The sequence below is a fragment of the Ictidomys tridecemlineatus genome, chromosome 3 (genome assembly GCF_052094955.1).
Source record: "Ictidomys tridecemlineatus isolate mIctTri1 chromosome 3, mIctTri1.hap1, whole genome shotgun sequence".
Taxonomy (NCBI): domain Eukaryota; kingdom Metazoa; phylum Chordata; class Mammalia; order Rodentia; family Sciuridae; genus Ictidomys; species Ictidomys tridecemlineatus.
The window spans coordinates 69,881,595-69,900,689 of NC_135479.1; the positions used below are offsets into that span (position 1 = coordinate 69,881,595).

Consider the following 19,095-nt stretch of genomic DNA (forward strand, 5'->3'; position numbering starts at 1 on the left):
TCTGATTGTTCTATTTTATGAAATTCTTATACCTTGCTCTGAGTTGTCAGTGATAGCTACATACTATTGCCATCATTAGAATATGCTCCAAGAAGGAGGGTTCATGGGCCAGTCACCACGTGTGCTTGGCTAAACAAGCAGTAGACCTTCCCTGCCAGGCCTGGCCTGCTGGCAGCATTCCAGGGGCCTGTGGGGTCGGCTAGTGCTGTGTGTGCTGACCTGTCCTGGGCTGAGAATACTGCAGTTCTCCATGTGTGGGGAGTGAGCCCCTCAGGAACAGGAGAAGAGAGCCAGGATCCAGACAAGGCAGAGAGATAATAGAAGGGATTGTCTGGGAGGTGGCACTATGGGCCACACCAACCCTATGGGCCTCTTGGTTCTGTTTTTGCAGCGTAAAAGCAGCCATGGTGAGTAAGTGCCACTGGTCTCAATAAATCTTCATTTATAAATGCATGTGGAGGGCTGAACCTGGCCCCCACAGAGTCCCTAGAAAGCTCTGAGTGAGCTTTCACCTCAACCAGCAGAGAGAGTGAGCATGCTCTTTCCTCTACAGGTGTGAAGACCTGGCAGCCTGGCACCATCAGCTCTGGTTGGACGTGGTTCACCAACTAGCTCACAGAGTCCTTTCCCCTCCCTTGTGCCCCACACTGCATTGCCCCCCTGGCTCCTGTGGGTATTTGGATCTGGAAGCACTGACACAGTTTGGAATAAAGGGGTGCAGCACTGGAAGGAGGGCTAGCTGCTGGCCCATGATGACAGCACATCCAGTCACTTACTTTCTGTGGGGAGGGGAATCAGAGTGACTGGGTGTAGTGCAGGAATGGGCTTAGGCCTGGGTTGGCTGATTCATGCAAAGCCCCCCAAAAGCCTGGCCCCCACTCTGTTCAGTGTTTGCCTTTGGGTGGCCAGGCCTCAGTGCTGTAACTGTGTTTTTTAAGCTGCTGTGTCCTGTGCCCAGTCCTGGGGTTGAGTCTTTGCCTGCATCTCTCTGCAGTATCACAGCCATGTTCATTCTATGCATGTGGAAACTGAAGCTGGGAGGTTGAGTTCCTGACCAAGGTCATGCACTGGAAGGGGATGGGTTGGATTCTTTGCCTACATGTGTGAGTTGAGAGACCTTGTTTTACATTCTTAGTGTGCTCGTCTGGAAGGGGTCTGTGCTCCACCATGAAAGCACCTTGATGGTTTATTTATTTTTTTTTATTTTTTTTATGTAATAGCCAGAGAAAAACCTCATTGACATGCTGGAAATAAATGAAGCTAGCAGGGCTCTCTTCGGAGCTGGCCATGGTGGGAAGTTGCCACCATCTCTGTGGTTGGCAGAGACTCCAAGGAGGCAGAGGAGTGGGGAGCTCATATAGGACAGAAGGGGAGGACAGCCCCCTGTGCCCAGATGGAGGCTCATTGTTGGGAGGTGGAGGCAGGTCAGAGGAAATGGCAGCCTCTGTGATGGACTTGAGGAGCACCTATGGCTTCCCCTGTCTGGGGGAGTTGGAAGCACAGGCACAAAAAAAGGGGGGCCTAGAGCTGTGCCCACATTCTGGCCACCCTGGCTAATTTCCAGAGGGGCCATGTTGAGTCCTGGATGGAGCACTGCACTGTGATCAGTTATTCCATTGCCATGTGGCACATGGATGTTGTCCCTGCTGTATGCCTCCTCTCAGAATCAGGCACAGAGAAGGTGTTGATCTTCCAACCTAGAAGACTGTCTGTCTGAACCATTTCTTTTGTAATGGGATGTGACACACTGAATTGGACTCCAGCATGGCCTGGATCCAAGCCTGTGCATGGGATTTGCCAAGGTCTCCTCTCAATGCTGTGGATATCAGGCAGGGTACAACGGGGGCCGTGCTCATGTCTCACTTTATGTTTCTGACCTAGTGCTTCACAGGGTCATGATGAACAGAAATGATCTTGGTTCTTCTCCAGCACTGAGGTACTGTTTGGAAACATGGGTATCTATGTCTTGCTGAGCCTTGAAAAGACAAAAGCCTTTGGCAGAGTCCTGTGGGAACAGTGTTGAAGCAGATAGGGCTGGGGGCAGCATGAAGCTGGAGATGGGGTCTGTCTTTGTGAAACACCAAGAGAATTTGGAATGCTGTGACCCTCTTTCCCGAAACTCAGTATTTCCTGGAACCAAAGAGATCCTGGGGAACTTCATCCCTGGTTTGTGAAACAGAGTTTCCTTGGTTTATACAGAGAACCTGCTGGGCTGATCTTTCAAGCTATAGGTAGTGGATCCCCATGTTAAGACTTGGACTCTGAAGCACAGAGTCAAATCCTGGTGCTGCTACAAATAGGCTGTGTGACTTGCAAAAGCTATTTTCTCTGTGTCATAATTTCCCCACCTGCAAATAAGGACAATATATTTCAATACAGGCATGTAGTATGCAATCAATTGAGGGTAACTGGCCAATCCACCACCTCAAACATTTATTCATTGTGTTGAGAACATTCAAAATCCTTCCTATCAGCTATTTGGAAATATACAGTTGTCAATCACCCATTGTGCTCTTTAGAACTTAGAAGTTCCTCATACTCTCCAGTGGCACTTGGCACCCATTATTGTCCTCTCTCCACCTGCCTCCTTCCCTCTCAGCTCTGCTTCTATAAAGATCTTCTCTTTTAGGTGCCATGCATATGTGAAAATGTGCTATATTTGTATTTCTTGCCTGGCTCATGTCAAATGATAGACTTGTATTATATTTAATGGCTGAATAATAGCCATCATATATAGTCACCAAATTTTCTTTTTCTACCTATACACATTCCATATCATGGTTATTGTGAAAAATAAAAAAAAATAGCCACCTGTTTGATGATTGTCCCTCAAGTGGCACCAAAATTCCAGGCTTTATTCATCTTTCTTCCAGATGAAACACAGGTTTTTCCTTAAGAAAATTGTGCCTAGACACAGGTGTTCTGGAACCTGCACTGCTGGAACCTACATCAAGCCTAGACCTCAGATCTCAGGTTTCAAGTGAGCATAGAGAGAATGGTGGATGACTGTTCCCCAGACAGATGGAGCTGCTCGTGATGCCTGCCTTGTTTGCCTTGCCAGATGCATTGGGTCTGTGTGCTGCCTGGAGGTTGCTAGGGGCGTGCTGGCTTTGGAAGCTCGAGGGTGCTGTTTGTGAAGGGGGACTTCCATCTATGCTAATGGTGCTATCTGAGGTCACAGCTTTGGAAAGTGAGTGTACTTAGATCGTGGCAGTGATTGATAACTTGGGGACACCCAGGCTGTGTCAAACCACATTTGTTTTGTTATCATTTTAGCCACTGAAGTCCTTGGAGGAGGCCAGGGTCATTGTGTCCATGCCTATTCTGCAGATGCAGAGACCTCCCATTTCTCTCTGATCCATGCCCCTGGCACAGTGGAGGGTGGAGGTGCCATGTGTAGGTGCCTGACCCTCATTTGCCACACTGGCATGGCTGACCTAACAGCAGTTGCAGGACCACCTTGTGCCTTGCTCAGGGCAGTGCATCTGGGTTAGAAGGACTCAGGTACCTCACTGCCTCCTGCTGCACTGCCTTTCATCTCTCCCCACAGTGCCCACCCGGTGCTCCCTGGAGGCTGGACCAGTGATTTCATTTCACATATTTGGAATGCTGATCTGAAAAAAAAGAAGCTCTGAGGAGAGTCATATATGTCCTGGAGGACGCTTCCTACCATGGCAACACCACGCTGGGCCAGCTGCTTCCCAACATGTATGCAGGGCATGGAATGGCAGTGTTTACCTTGTGCCACACTGTCTAGTGGCCTCCAAGGGCCAGTTTTCCCCATGATTTCCAGTGCCTCAAGGGGCTCTCCTTCCCCACACTATCTCTGGACCATCCTTCCCCACTCTGTCTAGAGGTCTCCAGGGGCCATCCTTCCCAATTCTGTCTAGAGGCCTCCAGGGGCCATCCTTCCCAATGGCGTCTAGTAGGCCTCTAGGATCCATCCTTCTCTACACTGTTCAGTGGTCTCCAGGAGCATCCTTCTCATGTATAGAAAACTCACCCACCCCAATGGAAAACTTGCCACCTCCTCTTCTCCCCCAGCCACCACCTATGACTCTCCTCATCTGTGGTTCCCACTGTCTCTGGTAACTCACATGGGGATTACAACACGTGTGTCCTCTGTCATTAGCTTATTTGATGATGACTTTTAAAGTTAACATTATATAAAGGTGATGCAGTGAATGTTTTCTTCATAAAAGAAAAAGTAGAGTGCAGCTCAGTCAGAGCCCGAGCTCCTGCCGGCACCCACGTGCTGAGCCACAGCCAACCCATTCATGGCTTGTGTTCACCTCATGCTCGGTGCTGCTGTGTGTAGACTAATCATCCTGCCTCTGTCTGAGCCTTAATCACCTCCCTGAGCATTATCTCCTCCCTCAGCTGCTGCCACCTACTGGTGTGAGCTGTCTACTTGTCCCTTGCTGGTGCGCATGAGGTTTCTTCCAGTTTTCCACTGGCTCTTGGAATGGCACTCCAGGGAATTTCCTCAATTTGGACACACATTAGCATCTGTCTGGGTGAGAAGTCAGTGCCCAGGGCCTGGGGCCTGGCTGCCATGGCCCTGCCATGGCTCTGCCATGGCTCTGCTCGGGTGAGGTTCTTCAGCTCTTCACACCTTAGGTTTCTCTATGTAAGAGAAGCTGGTGTCCCCCTCCTCTCAGGTTGTGCCAGAATGGACTGAGCATATGCAGTTATGGGGAGTGGCCTCCTCTGGATCAACACTCTCTTGTGACAGCCACAGTGGCTGTTTCTTGCTGGTTTTGTTATTGCTCTGCTCTGCCACCAAGCTTTGGGGTTGACTTTTGGAATCTGCACCTCCTGCATGTGGTTGCTCTTGTCCAGCAAGGAGGTCCACAGAACAGGGTAGAGTGTGGCTGTGAAGTCTCTATTCTAGGCCTCCGGAGACCAAGCAGGAAGCAGTTCTGATTTTATTTTGCAGTTACCATGTACATATACTGAGGCAATAGCTAAGCAGATGACATGCAGCCAACAATGCAATTTCTGCTAATTTCCCTGCATTGACCAATCAAGGAGCAGGCCATAGAGCAAGTGCAGGGGCTGCATCACATGACCTCATACCCGGGGCTGTGCCTACAGGTTAAGTAGCCTTAATGTACACCATATTTGCAGTGCTTCATTCACCTGTCTGCAATTTTCCCATTTCTTTCCTAGAGATATGGAGTTCTAGGTGCATCTGGAAGTTTGACAATAACTGAAGCCATGTAAAGAATGAGATTTTATCAGATAAAATCATGAGAAGAAAAGAGAGCTTATGAAGTAGTCTTGGAGGACTCCTGCATTGAACAGGTTCACAGATGATCAGTTCTCAAAACATGGCAGACAATTGGAAGGAAAACCAGGAGAGCATCACTTCACACAGCAAGGAAAAGGAGACTGAGGCTGGGAGGCAGCAGGATGCATGCTTCAGAGAGAGCAGGAAAGGGCACGAGCTGTCCTGCATGTTTTGCCCAGGGATGCTGTTGGTGACTTGGATAAGGTGTTTTGATTCACTCTGGATAAAAAGCTGGATTGGAGGGGACTGAGAATAAGTAATCCGAGGGTCAGTTCTTGTAAGGATCAAGGTCAGCTGCATGTAGCAGGAACCCCAGAAAACATGAACATCACCAAGACAGGGATATAATTAAGGCTAGAATTGCCCCCAGGAAGGTGTTAGTCTGGGGGATCAAAGATGTCTGAGTGTCAAGGATTTTACAACTCTTGGCCATTTCCTCATCATTACAAGGTGACTGCTATAGTCATGGCCATCAGATTTATACTTCACTCAGAAAGAGAGATAGAAATATAGTGAAAAAGCCCTTGCATTGGAGTCTGCTTCCCTTAAGGCACACTTCCAGAAATAATGTCAATCAACATCTCTGACTGTTGCCCAATGCCAGGCTGCTCCCAAGACTGCCTCTGGGGAAGTGGAGAATGTGGCTTTGGCCATCAGTAGGCATCTGTGGGGGGCTGGGCCCAAGGATATTCCTTGGATACGAAAATCCCATGATGCTCAAGACCCTTTTGTAGGATGGCAGGGTTTGCATGGGACCCAAATACTTCCTCCCATGAACTTCAGTCCTCTCTTATCACTCATAATACCTGGTGCAGTCCACAGACTCTGGGAAGAGTTGCCCCACTGTATCATTCATGCATCATGTGGAGGAGAACTGCAGGTGTAGCACAGGTGCAGCTATTTCCTGGAATTTTGATCATTAGAGGATTGAATCCCTTGAGTGGGAACCCTGAATACTGAGGGCTGCCTGTGTGTGGGCGGGCATTCTGCTTGGCCCTTCCTACCACATCAGAGTTTTCCTGCAAGGACAGAAATGGAGACTGGCTGTCAGATGAGCAGCTACCAACATGGGCCACACATGACAGTGGCTTTCCCTGTGACCCAGCATTTGGTGGGGAGGAAGGGAGCCAAGGACAATGCAGTGGGGAGTCTCAAGGGAGGGAGGGTGAAGTGGGGAGTCTCGAGGTATTCTTTTCCCTAAACTGGTGGCTGCTGTGTGTATTTAATGCTGAGGAGAAGCTCAGAGTTCACATGGTAATGTGGGCTATTTTCTGGGGTTTCCTGAAATGCTCCTCCATGGATTTCCCAGACACAGTGTGGCAGTCATCTCGCTATTACTCCTCCCTTTAGAGAATTCTATTGAAAAGAAAAACTGTCAGTTTCATGCATAAGTAGATTTGTTGCACATACTTATTTCACATGGCACGAGTCCCGCTTGCCTTCCCAGCATTGTACAGTTGCCCTCCAAGAACTTGCATGTGAATACCTTTAGGGAAATCCAAAGGAACAGTGCTAAGAAGAGACACATACACCCTTGAAAATCTCCTCACCCAAAGAAAGGAGATGGTTTTCCTGATCACTTGAGGGGTGGGGTGTCTATGAGTTTAGGGTCACTCTACCCAACCACTTTGCCCTGTACCAAGGTCACTTCCAGCCACTGCTGAAGAGAACACCATGGGGCACCTGGCTCAGCTATTCAGGGATGATGCTGGTTGGGTGGATGGCACCAGACCTCATTGGGTTGCCGTCAGGCCATAAGCCCAGTCTCAGGAGTGCATTTGCCCTCTGTCCCTGTGGTGGACAGTTTGTTCTCTGCATTCTTGCAGAGAAAAGGTGGAGGTCTCATCTTCTACACTTCCTGCTGACATGGGGACATTGTTACAAAAATATCTCACCACCTGAATCCAAAGGGGATGAAAATGACAATGCAGATGTTTGCCTTTTAAGAGCTTGTGCCCCTGAACCACCAGAGACGGCCCCTGAGTTATGTCACCAGGTTGCTTGTCCTGCTGGTGGATTAACCTCTGTGAACATGGCTGGAGGCCTCCACAGTGTGCTGGTGTGTTTTTGTGAATCTGGAAGAGCAAGTGAACTCTAGCACAACCAGCCACTGCAAGAATAGGGGGTAGCAGAGACCATCATCAACCAAGAGGGAAGAGAGACCAGGTGAGGAAGTGCAAGACTGGGCCACTCTGCAATCAGAGGAACCCCTAGCCTCGGGGTCACCATAAAGAGAGTGTCCTCCTGGAACAGGATCCAGGGATGTCACATCAGCTGTCTTCTGAGGCCTCTCCCAGTGCCCATTACACACACCTCAGAGGTTAGACTTCCTCCATTTTCAATCTTTGTCCCAAGTATAGGCAAAAGTCTTTCTTTTGCCTTAACATGGGGCAAATGAACATCAATTTAAGAAATGCTTACTGAGTAAAAATGGACAAACCCAGGGAAGCCAGCATTCAGCCACCTAGTTCCAGTGTATTCCTGGCTCCCTGGGACAGTAAACAATGACTCATTACAAATGAGGTCTCAAGGCAAGAGGGTACTAAAGGATCCATCCTGTTCTGACTACTGAGCAGACATCTTTTATGATGAACATGCTAGGTTCCTTGTGAACATCAAGATCCAGGCTAATCCCAGGCAGCTTCCTTAACCCACAGGGCTGTGGCTTGACACTTTAATGAGCACCACTGTTTCACAGTCATGGGGTGAAGCCCACATATACACATGGTGGGTGCTTTCTTCTCAGATGTGCCTTCTGTGTGGAATCCTACAGAGGCCTTGACAGCAGGAACTGTTGAGGGTTTAGAAAAGGATGGTGGCAGGCTGGGGTTTGGCTCAGTGGTGAAGACATTGGTTTTGAGGTCAAGGTGCTTGTGGAGTGTTCTGTGAGTTCTGCTCTGAGGCTGCTATTGATTCCCATGAGCCTTTCTTTCCTAACTTCTCCATCTCTAGCTGCCCATTCCACACTCTGGCTCCTCTCCCCAGGAGTTCCAGGATGGGGTGGGAGAACTTCAGCTTCCTTTGCCTTCCAGGTTGTCCTCAAGGCCAGGTTGATGGATCCTCCTCATTTCTGAGCTCATTGTCTTTAAGAGGCAATAAAGCAACTGGAAGAAGTCAGAAAAACTCCAGAATTTGCCCCAGACTCAGTTTTTTAGGGCCATGACCACAGCATATTTTCCCCAGGCTCCTAACACTATATCAGCTTCTTTAGAAAGTTCAAACAAAGGGAGCAGAGAGCAATGTCACAGAAATCATGGAAATCCAAGTCAAGAAGGGGATGGTTGGAAGCACCCCACCTGCCAAGTAAACTGTGGACCAAAGCCCCCTCCTTGGTTTCCAGTGGGAAGGTCTGGGGGCATTTTGCTATGACCTTGCTATGGAGGGATATGGCTGGTGGAGGTGTGATTAACGAGTGGCTGGCTGAGTAATGGCAGGTGAGCAAGGAGATGCTGCGCAGTGTTACTTGGGATCCGGGTTATGGAGGGGGCAGGGAGATGCCAGGGGATTCAAGATTTTGGAAAATCACCTTCATTTTCCTTTGTGTGTTATTGTTCACCCTCGTTTTTCCCTGGGAGAGTCTGCTGCTGGGAAGGGCCTCCTGGAGAAGGAGAGCACACCACAATGACATGGGATGAGAGGCAGCTTGAGCTGTGAACACCTCCTGCCTCTGCCACTGGAGGTGTTGGCTGGTTGGTGCTGCATACAGGCTGGGCCAGCACTGTGATATAGGTAGTGCAGGGATTTCTCAGTACAGAGCCTGGTGCTTGTAGGGCTGTGCACAAGTGTTGGGGCCTGGGAGGTCACTTTGATGTCTTCTTTAGAGACCTGCTTCCATCTTTCAGGAAACACAGCTGTTATACCTCCCTCAATGAAGTGAGTTTGCTCAGCAACCTTTTCACACTGACGTCTGACAGACGCTGTGGTTGAGTGAAGAGTAACCATATTTGAAGTCTGACAAACCCACAGCATGTGCCAGAAATAGCCACAAGAAGGCCTGATAGCTCTGTCCATCTTCCCTGTGATCCAGGAATGGGACCTTGACTCCTAAGGCCATCTGGAATTGAGGTGTCTGAGCCTTGGTATTCCCAAGATAAATTTGGGGGTCTCATTAACCAGCAAAGCAGTTGTATCTCTGGTATTAAATAAGCTGGCCACCCCTGGGCCACTGGGATCTAATTGTTCAAAGAAGTAGGCTACTGCTGTGAGATGGATCCCAATTTTGGGGTTGGCACCCCTAAAGCAAAACCCAGCCTTTTGTGTATCTACTTGTGAAAGGATTTTGTAAGTCAAAGAAGGCCCAAAGTGGGGCACAGCCCAGCTCCAACTTTAATTCGTCAAAGACCCTTCAAGGTCTGGTAGTCAGTGGCAGGCTCTTTCCTTCTCCTGTAAAGGTTTTGCTTTTCCATAATTAGGAATCCATAAATGTTTTGCTGTTCCATAATTAAGAATCTGTAGCAAAGTGAATGCCTTGTTCTGAGGGCAGTCCTACCTGAACTTGGCTTCTGACTAAGGAGGTGTTTGCTTCTGATTTTATCATTAGGTTCCTTCCTAACAGAGGCAGAGGACATTCTAGGACCCAAAGAATGGAGATAATTTGATAACCAATTTTGCAATTAAGACAAAAAGCAAAGCATATCACCTTAGGACTGCCATCCACTCCTGTCATGGGTCACTGCTGGCTTGACTAAGGTCCAACAGACTGAGTTGGGACAGAACAGGCAGCTCTAGCAATAGCCAGTGCTTTGGTTTTCTTACCTGCCATGTGAAGGGTGGCCAAGGCTCTTCTCACAAGAGGTCCACCTGGGCTTCTGGAGCATCATGGTGTCATTCCATAGTGGTCATTGTTCAATAGTGCCAACAAGGCCTCTGGTTTGCCACTTGGTGTCCCCAACAGGAAAATCCAGAGCACCCATATTCACTGTAGACTTTCTTAGAGCTCTAGGCACACAGATATGGCCCCTGGGGTTGTTGCAATTCTGAAATTCTGAGATGGCTCTAGTTAGGATGGCTCTCAGGGGACTGGGCTAGCCTAGGGTAGACTAATTATGTTTATTTTAGTCCCTGGTCTCTCCCAGTTTGCCTCTTCTGCCTTGTCCTGTTATTAAACACCTTAAAGTCCCCAGAAACAAAGTAGCAGTCATTTTTATCCTGACATCAGTGATGAGTTTCAGACCTCTCAGAGGTCTCCCTCTGTGGAGTTAGGGTCTGTGTCATTGTGTTTTCTGGAAGCTCCTGTGAGCCTTTTTAGAAATGCAGTTGGACCCCCAGCCTCCTTGAGTTGTCACTAGATTTTGATATAGTTTAGTTGGTTTTCATGGAGAAAGCCCTGCACTTGGGGAGAGTCCTCCAGAGGGAAGCCTCAGCAGCTGCTTCTCAGTGTCCCAGAATGAAGAGCCTCTTCATTTCCAATGCTTTCTGAAGGGAGGTCAAGCTGTGAAATGCCAACCTCCTGTTTCTAGAGGCCAGGCCTGAGTTGAGATGGTGAGTGCAGGTAAAGGCCTGAGAACTGTGTTGGTCCCACTCACTTTGACTTCTCCTAAATAGAGGCCCAGGGTAGATTTTGGAAGTAGATAGCTGTGGCCTTCCCCCTCCTTACAGGACAACAATACTGGACCATCTGTCCTGGCCTCCATCTTTGGACTACTCACTGCTTCCCAGGCCTTTCTCAGCCTTACCAGTAGGTTGGGAGGTCTGAAGAACTTGCAGGGCTGCCGCCTTCAGCACTTGTCAAGGGACAGTCCCAGGGGAATTGCTTCCTGATCTCTCTGCTGTTTTCCTCTCTATATAGTTTCCTATAAAATCCTGCCTTTTGTTGCATTTTCAAAACATGTTCATGCCACGAAAGAGAGATGGCCTAGAACTGCAAGATGCTGTTGCCCTGCCACCAACCCAGGAATTCACATTGGCTTTAAGCAAAGTTAATCTTCAAATAAAGGACTTACTCTATTACATACCATGTGGTATTGAAGATGATATGAAAATAAAATAATTATGTAAAATTTAAAAAATAAAAATGTATTTTCTGTATGCACATGTTCCATTAAAATTCTAGGGGTGCAGAAATGCAAGTCACTGGAGATAAAAAAAAATGACTTACTCTACTGGTTCTTTTTTTAATTAATTTTTTTTAGTTGTAGTTGGACACAATACTTTTATTTTATTTATTTATTTTTATTTAGTGCTGAGGCTTGACCTAGCACCTCACATGCTCTAGGTAAGTGCACTCTGCTGAGCCACAACCCCATCCCCGACTCTACTGGTTCGTTTTAGGTATACATGACAGAAGGATTCATTTGTATGTAATTACAAAAGCATGGGATGTAACTTGCTCTATTTTGGCTGTAGAACTTACCTGGGCCCTCTTTTCTCTCCCTGTCTCCTTCCCTCTACCCTCCTGATCTTCTGCTGTTTAGGATTTTTCTTTCCATCACTGTTGTGAATTCACTCATGCTCTTTCAGGTTGGGCAGGGCTGTGTGCTCCCCTGTGGTTCAACCTCCTTGCCTTCATTTCTACCCCCAGTGTTGCCTGTGTTTAGTACACATGTCTGGGAAACCCAAGATCTTGGGATCAAGCCAGCCAGTTTTGAACCTTTGTCATTCTGTTCTTGTGTTAGCAGATGCTGTAGAAAATACTGTCACATCCTAGTCAAAGGAGTATTCATTTTCAAATGGAAAAGCCTGATATATGAGCCAGCAACAGCTACCTGCAGCAAGAAATGAGGACAACCCCATCCCTCTCCTCCGGGTCCCCAGAAGTCACAGACATGAGTTAAGGCTTCAAAGTACAGTAAGCTTCAGCTGGTGCAGCACAAGACAGGAAGCTGAAGCGAAGATACTAGGAGTACTCTCCATGCCACCTGTTTTCAGGATTCAGAAAACACTGTAAGTGGTGGCAAAGTGGGAGATAAGGGAGGACAGGAGAAGAAGAGCATGTCACATGTCACATCCTTGGACTGTCCACCAGGGCCTGCAAGGTCTTGGGTGATCAGTCTTGCCTCCTTGTGGTAGCTTTCTGGGTGGAGAACCATGGAGAGAGTTGATGAGTCAGGGGCCTTGACCTTTTCCAGTGCCCCAGAGGCCTCAATAACACAGAGGGCCCCCTCACACCTGGGACACCAATGGGGCTGAGACAGGAGAATGGGAGAAAAGTACAGAGAAGGAGAAACATAGAAGAGAAAGGAAAGGCAGAGTCAAGAAGATGGAGAAAGAGAGGGGAGCCCTGCCTACAGGACCAGGGAGAAACCAGGGCTCACATATCATGTATCCCTTTGTTATAGTCACATGTTACTAGAAGTAAGGTGTTCCCCAAGAGCTTACGTGTGAGACGATGCAAGAAGATTCAGAGAAGAAATGATTGGGTTGTGAGAGTCTTAATCCAATAAGTGATTAATCCCCTGATAGGGATTAACTGGGTGGTAACTGAAGTGGTGTGGTGTGGCTGGAGGAAATGGGCATTGAGGCCTGGCTTTGGATATATATTTGTATTTGGAGAGTGGAGTCTCTCTCTGTCTCCTGGTCACCATGACCTCTTCCACAATGATGTCCTTCCTCACCTTGAGCCCCAAGGAATAGAGCTGGTCTTCTATGGACTAAGACCTCTGAAACTGTGAGTCCTCAAATAAACTCTTCCTCCTCTACAGCTGGGCTGGTCAGATTCTTTACTCACAGCAGGAAAAAAGCTGATTGAAACACCCTCTCCTGTTCAGGAGAAGAGATTCAGACAACCAACCAAAGTCCCACAGTGACCTGCAGGTTACACCAATGCTGCCAAACACAGGATATTTTGACCTGATGGCAATGAAAACAAAACCAAGTCAGGGGAGCAAACATGCAGGCTAGGAATTTTCCAGGTTCTCTTGCAGGAAGGGAGATGCAGCTTGGACAGGGGGAATGTCAGCCTGCCCCTGAACCAAAAAAGCGAGCTCATTTTTTCTTGTCACTTGAGGGTGTGGTGTCAGTGGGCTCGGGGGTACTCCACCCCAGTACTTTGCACTTTGCCAAGCAAGTTTCTGCCACTGCTGCAGAGAACACCATGGGGCCCTCACTCAGACATGCTGGGCTGATGCTTGTTGGGTGGCTGGCACCAGGCCTTCAAGAGTAGTTGTGGGGCCACAGGCTCAGGCCCAGGAGTGCATTTGCCCTCTGTCCCTGTGATGGTCCCTGGCACTGATTCACAATTATTACTGTATTCAAACAAGATTTCAGAAAAAATTTCACTTAAAGCCAAGAAGGAAGAAGGTAATGAATTGTGTAATCTATGCTTTTAAGGTTAGTTAAAACATTTAATTGCATTTCTTCCTATATGGTGGTCTACATCTAAAAAACTGCAAGAAATTTAATATGAGGTCCTCTTTGTTTTTAGAGAATTTTACTCCAACATTAGGTCTCACGTGGATACTCCATATTTTAACTCACTGAACTTATGCCAATGTCTTTGAAGATAGCTTTGCAGAGAGGGGTTGCTGATGTGGAGGACCCTATGTTCTCTCATGGACTGGAGGCATGAGAGATCAAGAAGGATCCCTGGAGTTCAATGAAATCTGAAATAAGAATAAGGAAATCCATTGCTCACCTCTATGATTTTCTCTGTGACTGCCCTGTGGCTGGCCTCTAGTGTCCTTGCAGCGATCTCTCTTAGCTCTTGGTGATGCAGCTGCCCCTGATGCTTTTCAGATAGATCTGTGTTTCCCTCCAAGTGGAGAATCAAAGCCTCTTCCAGGCTTTTTCCTGTTTGGTTTCACCAAAGAAAGTGTCTGCCTATCCTCAGGGTGGGGATATCAGCATCAATGTCAGGAGAAGTTTTGCGTTGGTTGGGTTGCTTGGATTGCAATCTGGGGAAGTTCACATGCAGTGTTCTTTGAAATTCTGATTATGTCAAAAGTAGAATGACAGGTGAGAAGTAAAAAGACCTTCACCACAGTGGCCTTGACTCCACAAGGCCCAGCCATGCTTGGCCTTTAGCTCCCCTCAGCCCATCCACATGCCCTCATCTGGGTTCTGGAGGCTGAGCATCCTCTTGTCTTTGGTGCAGTATTTGTTCTCTCTTCCCTGTCCCTGGACTCTTTCTTTATGGCCCACAGGGTGTCCCCTTCTCACCATTCATAGCTCACTTGAGGGTCCCCTGACCTGAGAGGCCTCCTGACCAGTCCTGTGACTCCCCTACAACAACCCTGGGCCCATCACTCAGGTTCCTTCTCCCCAGCACTTGCCAGCATGGGGGAGAAGCTCCCTCATGTATGCACTTGTTTGCCCACTATCTTCCCACATTAAACTCAGCTCCATACAGTAGGGTTGTGAATCCTCCATGCACAAGGATTAAGTTAACACAAGGCCATCAGGGTGGGTTTCATCCATGAGGACAGGTGTCTTTACAAGAAGGGATGAGAAAACTGATCCTCAGAGAATGGGGATAATAGCTCAAGGACACAAAGAGAATATAGCCATCTACCAGCCAGGGAGTTAGGGCCCCTGATGAGGTGGGTCTCCCAGTATTCTGAGTTATAGCTTTGGCTTCCAGGGCATTGTACACAAGTGATATCTCGGTGGTTGGGAGACTGAGGTGGGAGGATCACTTGAGTCCAGGGGTTCAGAATGCCTGGGCATCATGGTGAGAGGCTGCCTCAAAGAAAAAAAGTATTATTTAAGCCATATAGTCCATGATGCCTGGCCATGGCCACCTGGAAAGCCAGCACCATGCCCTGTGGTGGAAAGTGATAAAATAGCTTTTCTTGCCAGTGGAGGCTCATTCAGAAGTGTTTTCACCTCCCTGCTCCTTCTCTCTTTCATTTTTTTTACTGCAAGTTTGGGACTTGCAGGAGTCCAGGCTTTTAGTTTGGGGATGGATTAATTTGTTGGTGCCACTACCTGGCAGATGTATCAGACTCTGGAACTTGCTCTGGATTTGAGGTTCCCTCTTTGGGAATTTTTCTCTGAGATGGTAGGTCTAGAGAACGCTGTTAGTCAAAAGGAAAGATATAGCTAAGACTCCTCTGTTCCCTGCGGTCCTCTCATCTGAGGCCTATACTTCCTGGATCAGTCATGACTTTTCCACTTTAATTCTTTTGGGGTGCAAGAAATTCTAGAACCACCTGATTTCTCACAACAGTCTACAGGGCACAGAGCTCGACACAGCTCACCAGCAAACAAATTTTCTTTCCTGTTTTGGTAGAGAAGGATTCTGCTTTTAACTAAAGATTAGCCAGTTCCAAGAATCCTCAACATTTTCTTTTCAGGTTCAACTTAAATGTGAAATTTGCAGAAGGATATCTTTCAGGACCTTCTGGGAGTTTCTTCCAGATTTTCCAAATGCATTATCTTTGCAGAGCACCTTTCTTTTACTTTCTTGCCCAGACTTAGGTTGGCAATCTTATGTGCTTTTCAATCTACCCCTTGATTCTCACTTGCTAATTGCAAATACATGCTAATAAAGAAAACTCATAGAAAGGAGAGAGTCCATCTGCGACTCAAATGAGAAAAAGGAGAGAGTGGGTATTTCCAATGCCACATAAAAAGAAACTTAATTTTGCCAGCTTCATGTTGCAGAAAAATATGGAGAGATAAATTTTATTTTGCAGCAGGGCTGGGTGGTAGAGCCAAAGTCTATAACATCAGATAGAGCACCTCTATTACTGAGCAGGTTAATAAAACTCCTAATAGGATTTGTTGACTGAAAGAATGGCAGACCAAGCCACAGAAAGTTTATTTATTCACTGTCTGTATGTAAATTTTGCTGTTATGGAAATTGTGTCAGGAACTGTACTGCAATTATATAGCACACAATATACTGTAATATTTGAGTTAAGATTCACAAAAGCTGCCTGTGTATCTGAACACACATGTGTACAATCTTGTTGCTTTCTGGAAGCATCTCAGTCTCAGACTCAGGACCCAAGTTGTGATCAAAGTGGACAGACTCATTTGCTAAAATGTTCTCACTGGAAGACTAAGATATTGAACTCAGTTTTAAAAAGAACAGAGGTGCTTTATTATTAACTTTCAGGGTCCAGTGCAAGTTTGTCTTTTGGGGACTCCCCAGGTGACTATGAAGAGGACTGTTTTATTGCTAAAGGACACATATTTTTGGAGTTACTTATACTCAGTCCTGGAATAGATAAACACCCTTCTTTGCTTTTTATTCTGAAAGAAACAACCCACTTGGAGAAATTAAATCAGGTTTCAGGTATATGTGATGCCAGCTATGTTACATAGTTAGCCTTGTGTGGCAGCAGCTTGCTCTGCAGCTAGGAGCTGCCAGCTGTCTTTACGTAGCACAAATTTCCCTGTATCAACAGGTAGAAACTTTGACATGCCACAGTTGTGTGTTTTTTACAGTGATCAGAGTCCTTTATTAAGTGAGGCTGAAGGTGGATTTGAATGCCAGGTTGGTGTTCACCATGTAAGGCAAATGTTCCTGGCTCCAGGGATGACTTTGCATCATGGGTCAGCCTCTTCACTGACACTAGGGATTTTATTAAACTCAGCTCAGCCATGTTTTAAAAATGTGTTGTGGGGTTTGACCACTCACTGAACAGTGGCAGCCCAGTCTAACTCTGTGAGCATTATGGCCACTGTGCTTTTATAACTTTTGCTCTCTGCCTTTTCTCTGCTTGAAAACACTCTTTGTTCAAGGCTTCCCTTTCCCTGCAACTCTGTGAATGCCTAGTGGTTGAGACAAAGGAGACATGGAGGTGAAGGCAGGGGATGTGGTTTCGTTTTTATGACTGAGGAACAACAGGAGTTTTTCAGCAGCATGATTCCCTCCAGGTGTGTTTCCTGTTTCACTATCTGAGCTGCTGAACAAACTCAACCTGGATTGGACTTCTCTGTGGTTCCAGCCACTCTCCTATTAGCTGAACTGAGAAGGTGCTGAGAGAATCATCCCGACTTGTAGCTCAGAGATCCTTTTTGTGCAGCTGTAGGGGTATAGTAGTATGTGAGGCCGGTTGTGAAGCTAGTGAAAGGCATTTCCCAGAGTTCAGTAACTCTGTGCCACCTGTTCCTCCCTGCATCCACCCAAGCTACTCTCCATCACAATGTTCATTTTAACAGACATGCATTGTAATGAATTAATTTATCTTTAAATTTCATATTACTCTCTGAGGAAAACCAATCTCATGATCTTCTGGCTTTATTTTTTTAAGAGAGAGAGAAAGTGGAGAGAGAGAGAGAGAGAGAGAGAGAGAGAGAGAGAGAGAGAGAGAGATTGATTTAGTATTTATTTTTCAGTTTTCAGTGAACACAACATCTTTTATTTTTATGTGGTGCTGAGGATTGAATCCAGCGCCCCACATATGCCAGGCGAGCGTATTACTGCTTGAGCCACATGCCCAGCCCTGGCTTTATTCTTTTTCTGGTGGGCTGAGCACATTCCATCTGTCAGCTACTCCACAGTGCCTTGATTCTGAGGCTCATTAGTTCTCTCTGTCAAAAGGCAGGGTTTGCAAATGTCAGTGAAGTTTAAAGCCATTAACACCCACTGGCACCTCTGTACCTGGTTCAGTGAGAGGATTGAAAAAGATGAGCGGCCTTCCTGCTAAGCCTCTTTTGCCTGATATTTAGCAATATAAAAATCATCTTACCACCTGAGATTTCCTCATGGACCCTTAGTGTGTCTTTCACACACCCTGGAAACACTGCTCTCTCCCAGCTAAAAGATATTTTAATTTTTTTTTCATTTTAAATTTTAATGGACAGTTAATGATTGGATATAATTGGGGGCTTCAATGTGATATTTGGATGTGTGTTTACAAGATGTAGTGATCAAATCAGAATAATTAACAAATCTATCACCTCACTTTTTCAAGCACTTTTTCAAATACTTTAAATTGTTTATTTTGTGTGGTAAAGACATGTAAATCTACAGTTCTGAAGCACATGATGCATTATCATTCATTAGAGTTGCTTTTCTGTGCTGTGGTCATTGAGGCTCACTTGCCATCTAGCTGGACTTTGCTACTCTTGCCCAGTATCCCTCACCATGCCCCTGGAAACCCTCATTCTAATCTGTGCTCCTGTGCATTTGGCTGTTTTAGATTCCCCATGTACGTGAACTCATACTGGCTCTGTCTTCTGTGCCTGCTTCTTTCACTAAAACTAAATAATAATCATATTTTATGAATTGAATGAGATGCCAGAATTTTAGAATGAAGATGAAAGCTTAACATTTTTTTTCTTGTCTTTTTGAAATTCTCTGTTCCTTCCCAGCAACTACTGATGGGGTAAAAAATGTGCATGGCCTCTCAAGAGTTGAAGCCCACATGGAGGGGACATCCTGAGCCTGGGCATTACTTTCCCATCACACAAAAGATGGAACTGGAGCACCTCAGGGACCCACTGCTGGAGGTGATGGTTGACCTTGGACTTCTTTACCATTGACAGGCTACATGATAACAGGTGCTAATGACATCTGTGTTGGACATTTTGCGACTACGAGGCTGAGGTTTCCAAGGCTTTATTATTGTGACTTTCCTGTATTTTCTAATAGAATGGGTGCCTGAAAGAAATAAGAAGAACTTACTTAAATCAGGTTCCAATAAATGCCAGGGCCTTAACACTGAGTGACCTGTACTAATGCATCTGTGGGAGACCCATTAATTTCTTAATTTAACAAATATTTGAGTGTCTCCCATTTCCCAGGCATTGCTTTTGCACTGACTGTGGAGTGGAAGGATGTGGTTATCTGATTTTCAGGAACTTATATTCTAGTAAGAAAGACATGGAGAAATCTCTGCTGTTTTTTTTTTATTTTTGATGTCCATATTTTCTGAGCCCAACAGGTGCTTAAGTACTTGTTGATGTTTAAT

General features: G+C 46.5%; 1 pseudogene; it reads left to right on the forward strand.

Moving 5' to 3' along the window:
* Positions 1 to 346: 346 nt before the first annotated feature.
* Positions 347 to 19,095, forward strand: part of LOC144375668 (protein transport protein Sec61 subunit alpha-like) — a 57,859-nt pseudogene continuing 39,110 nt past the window's right edge.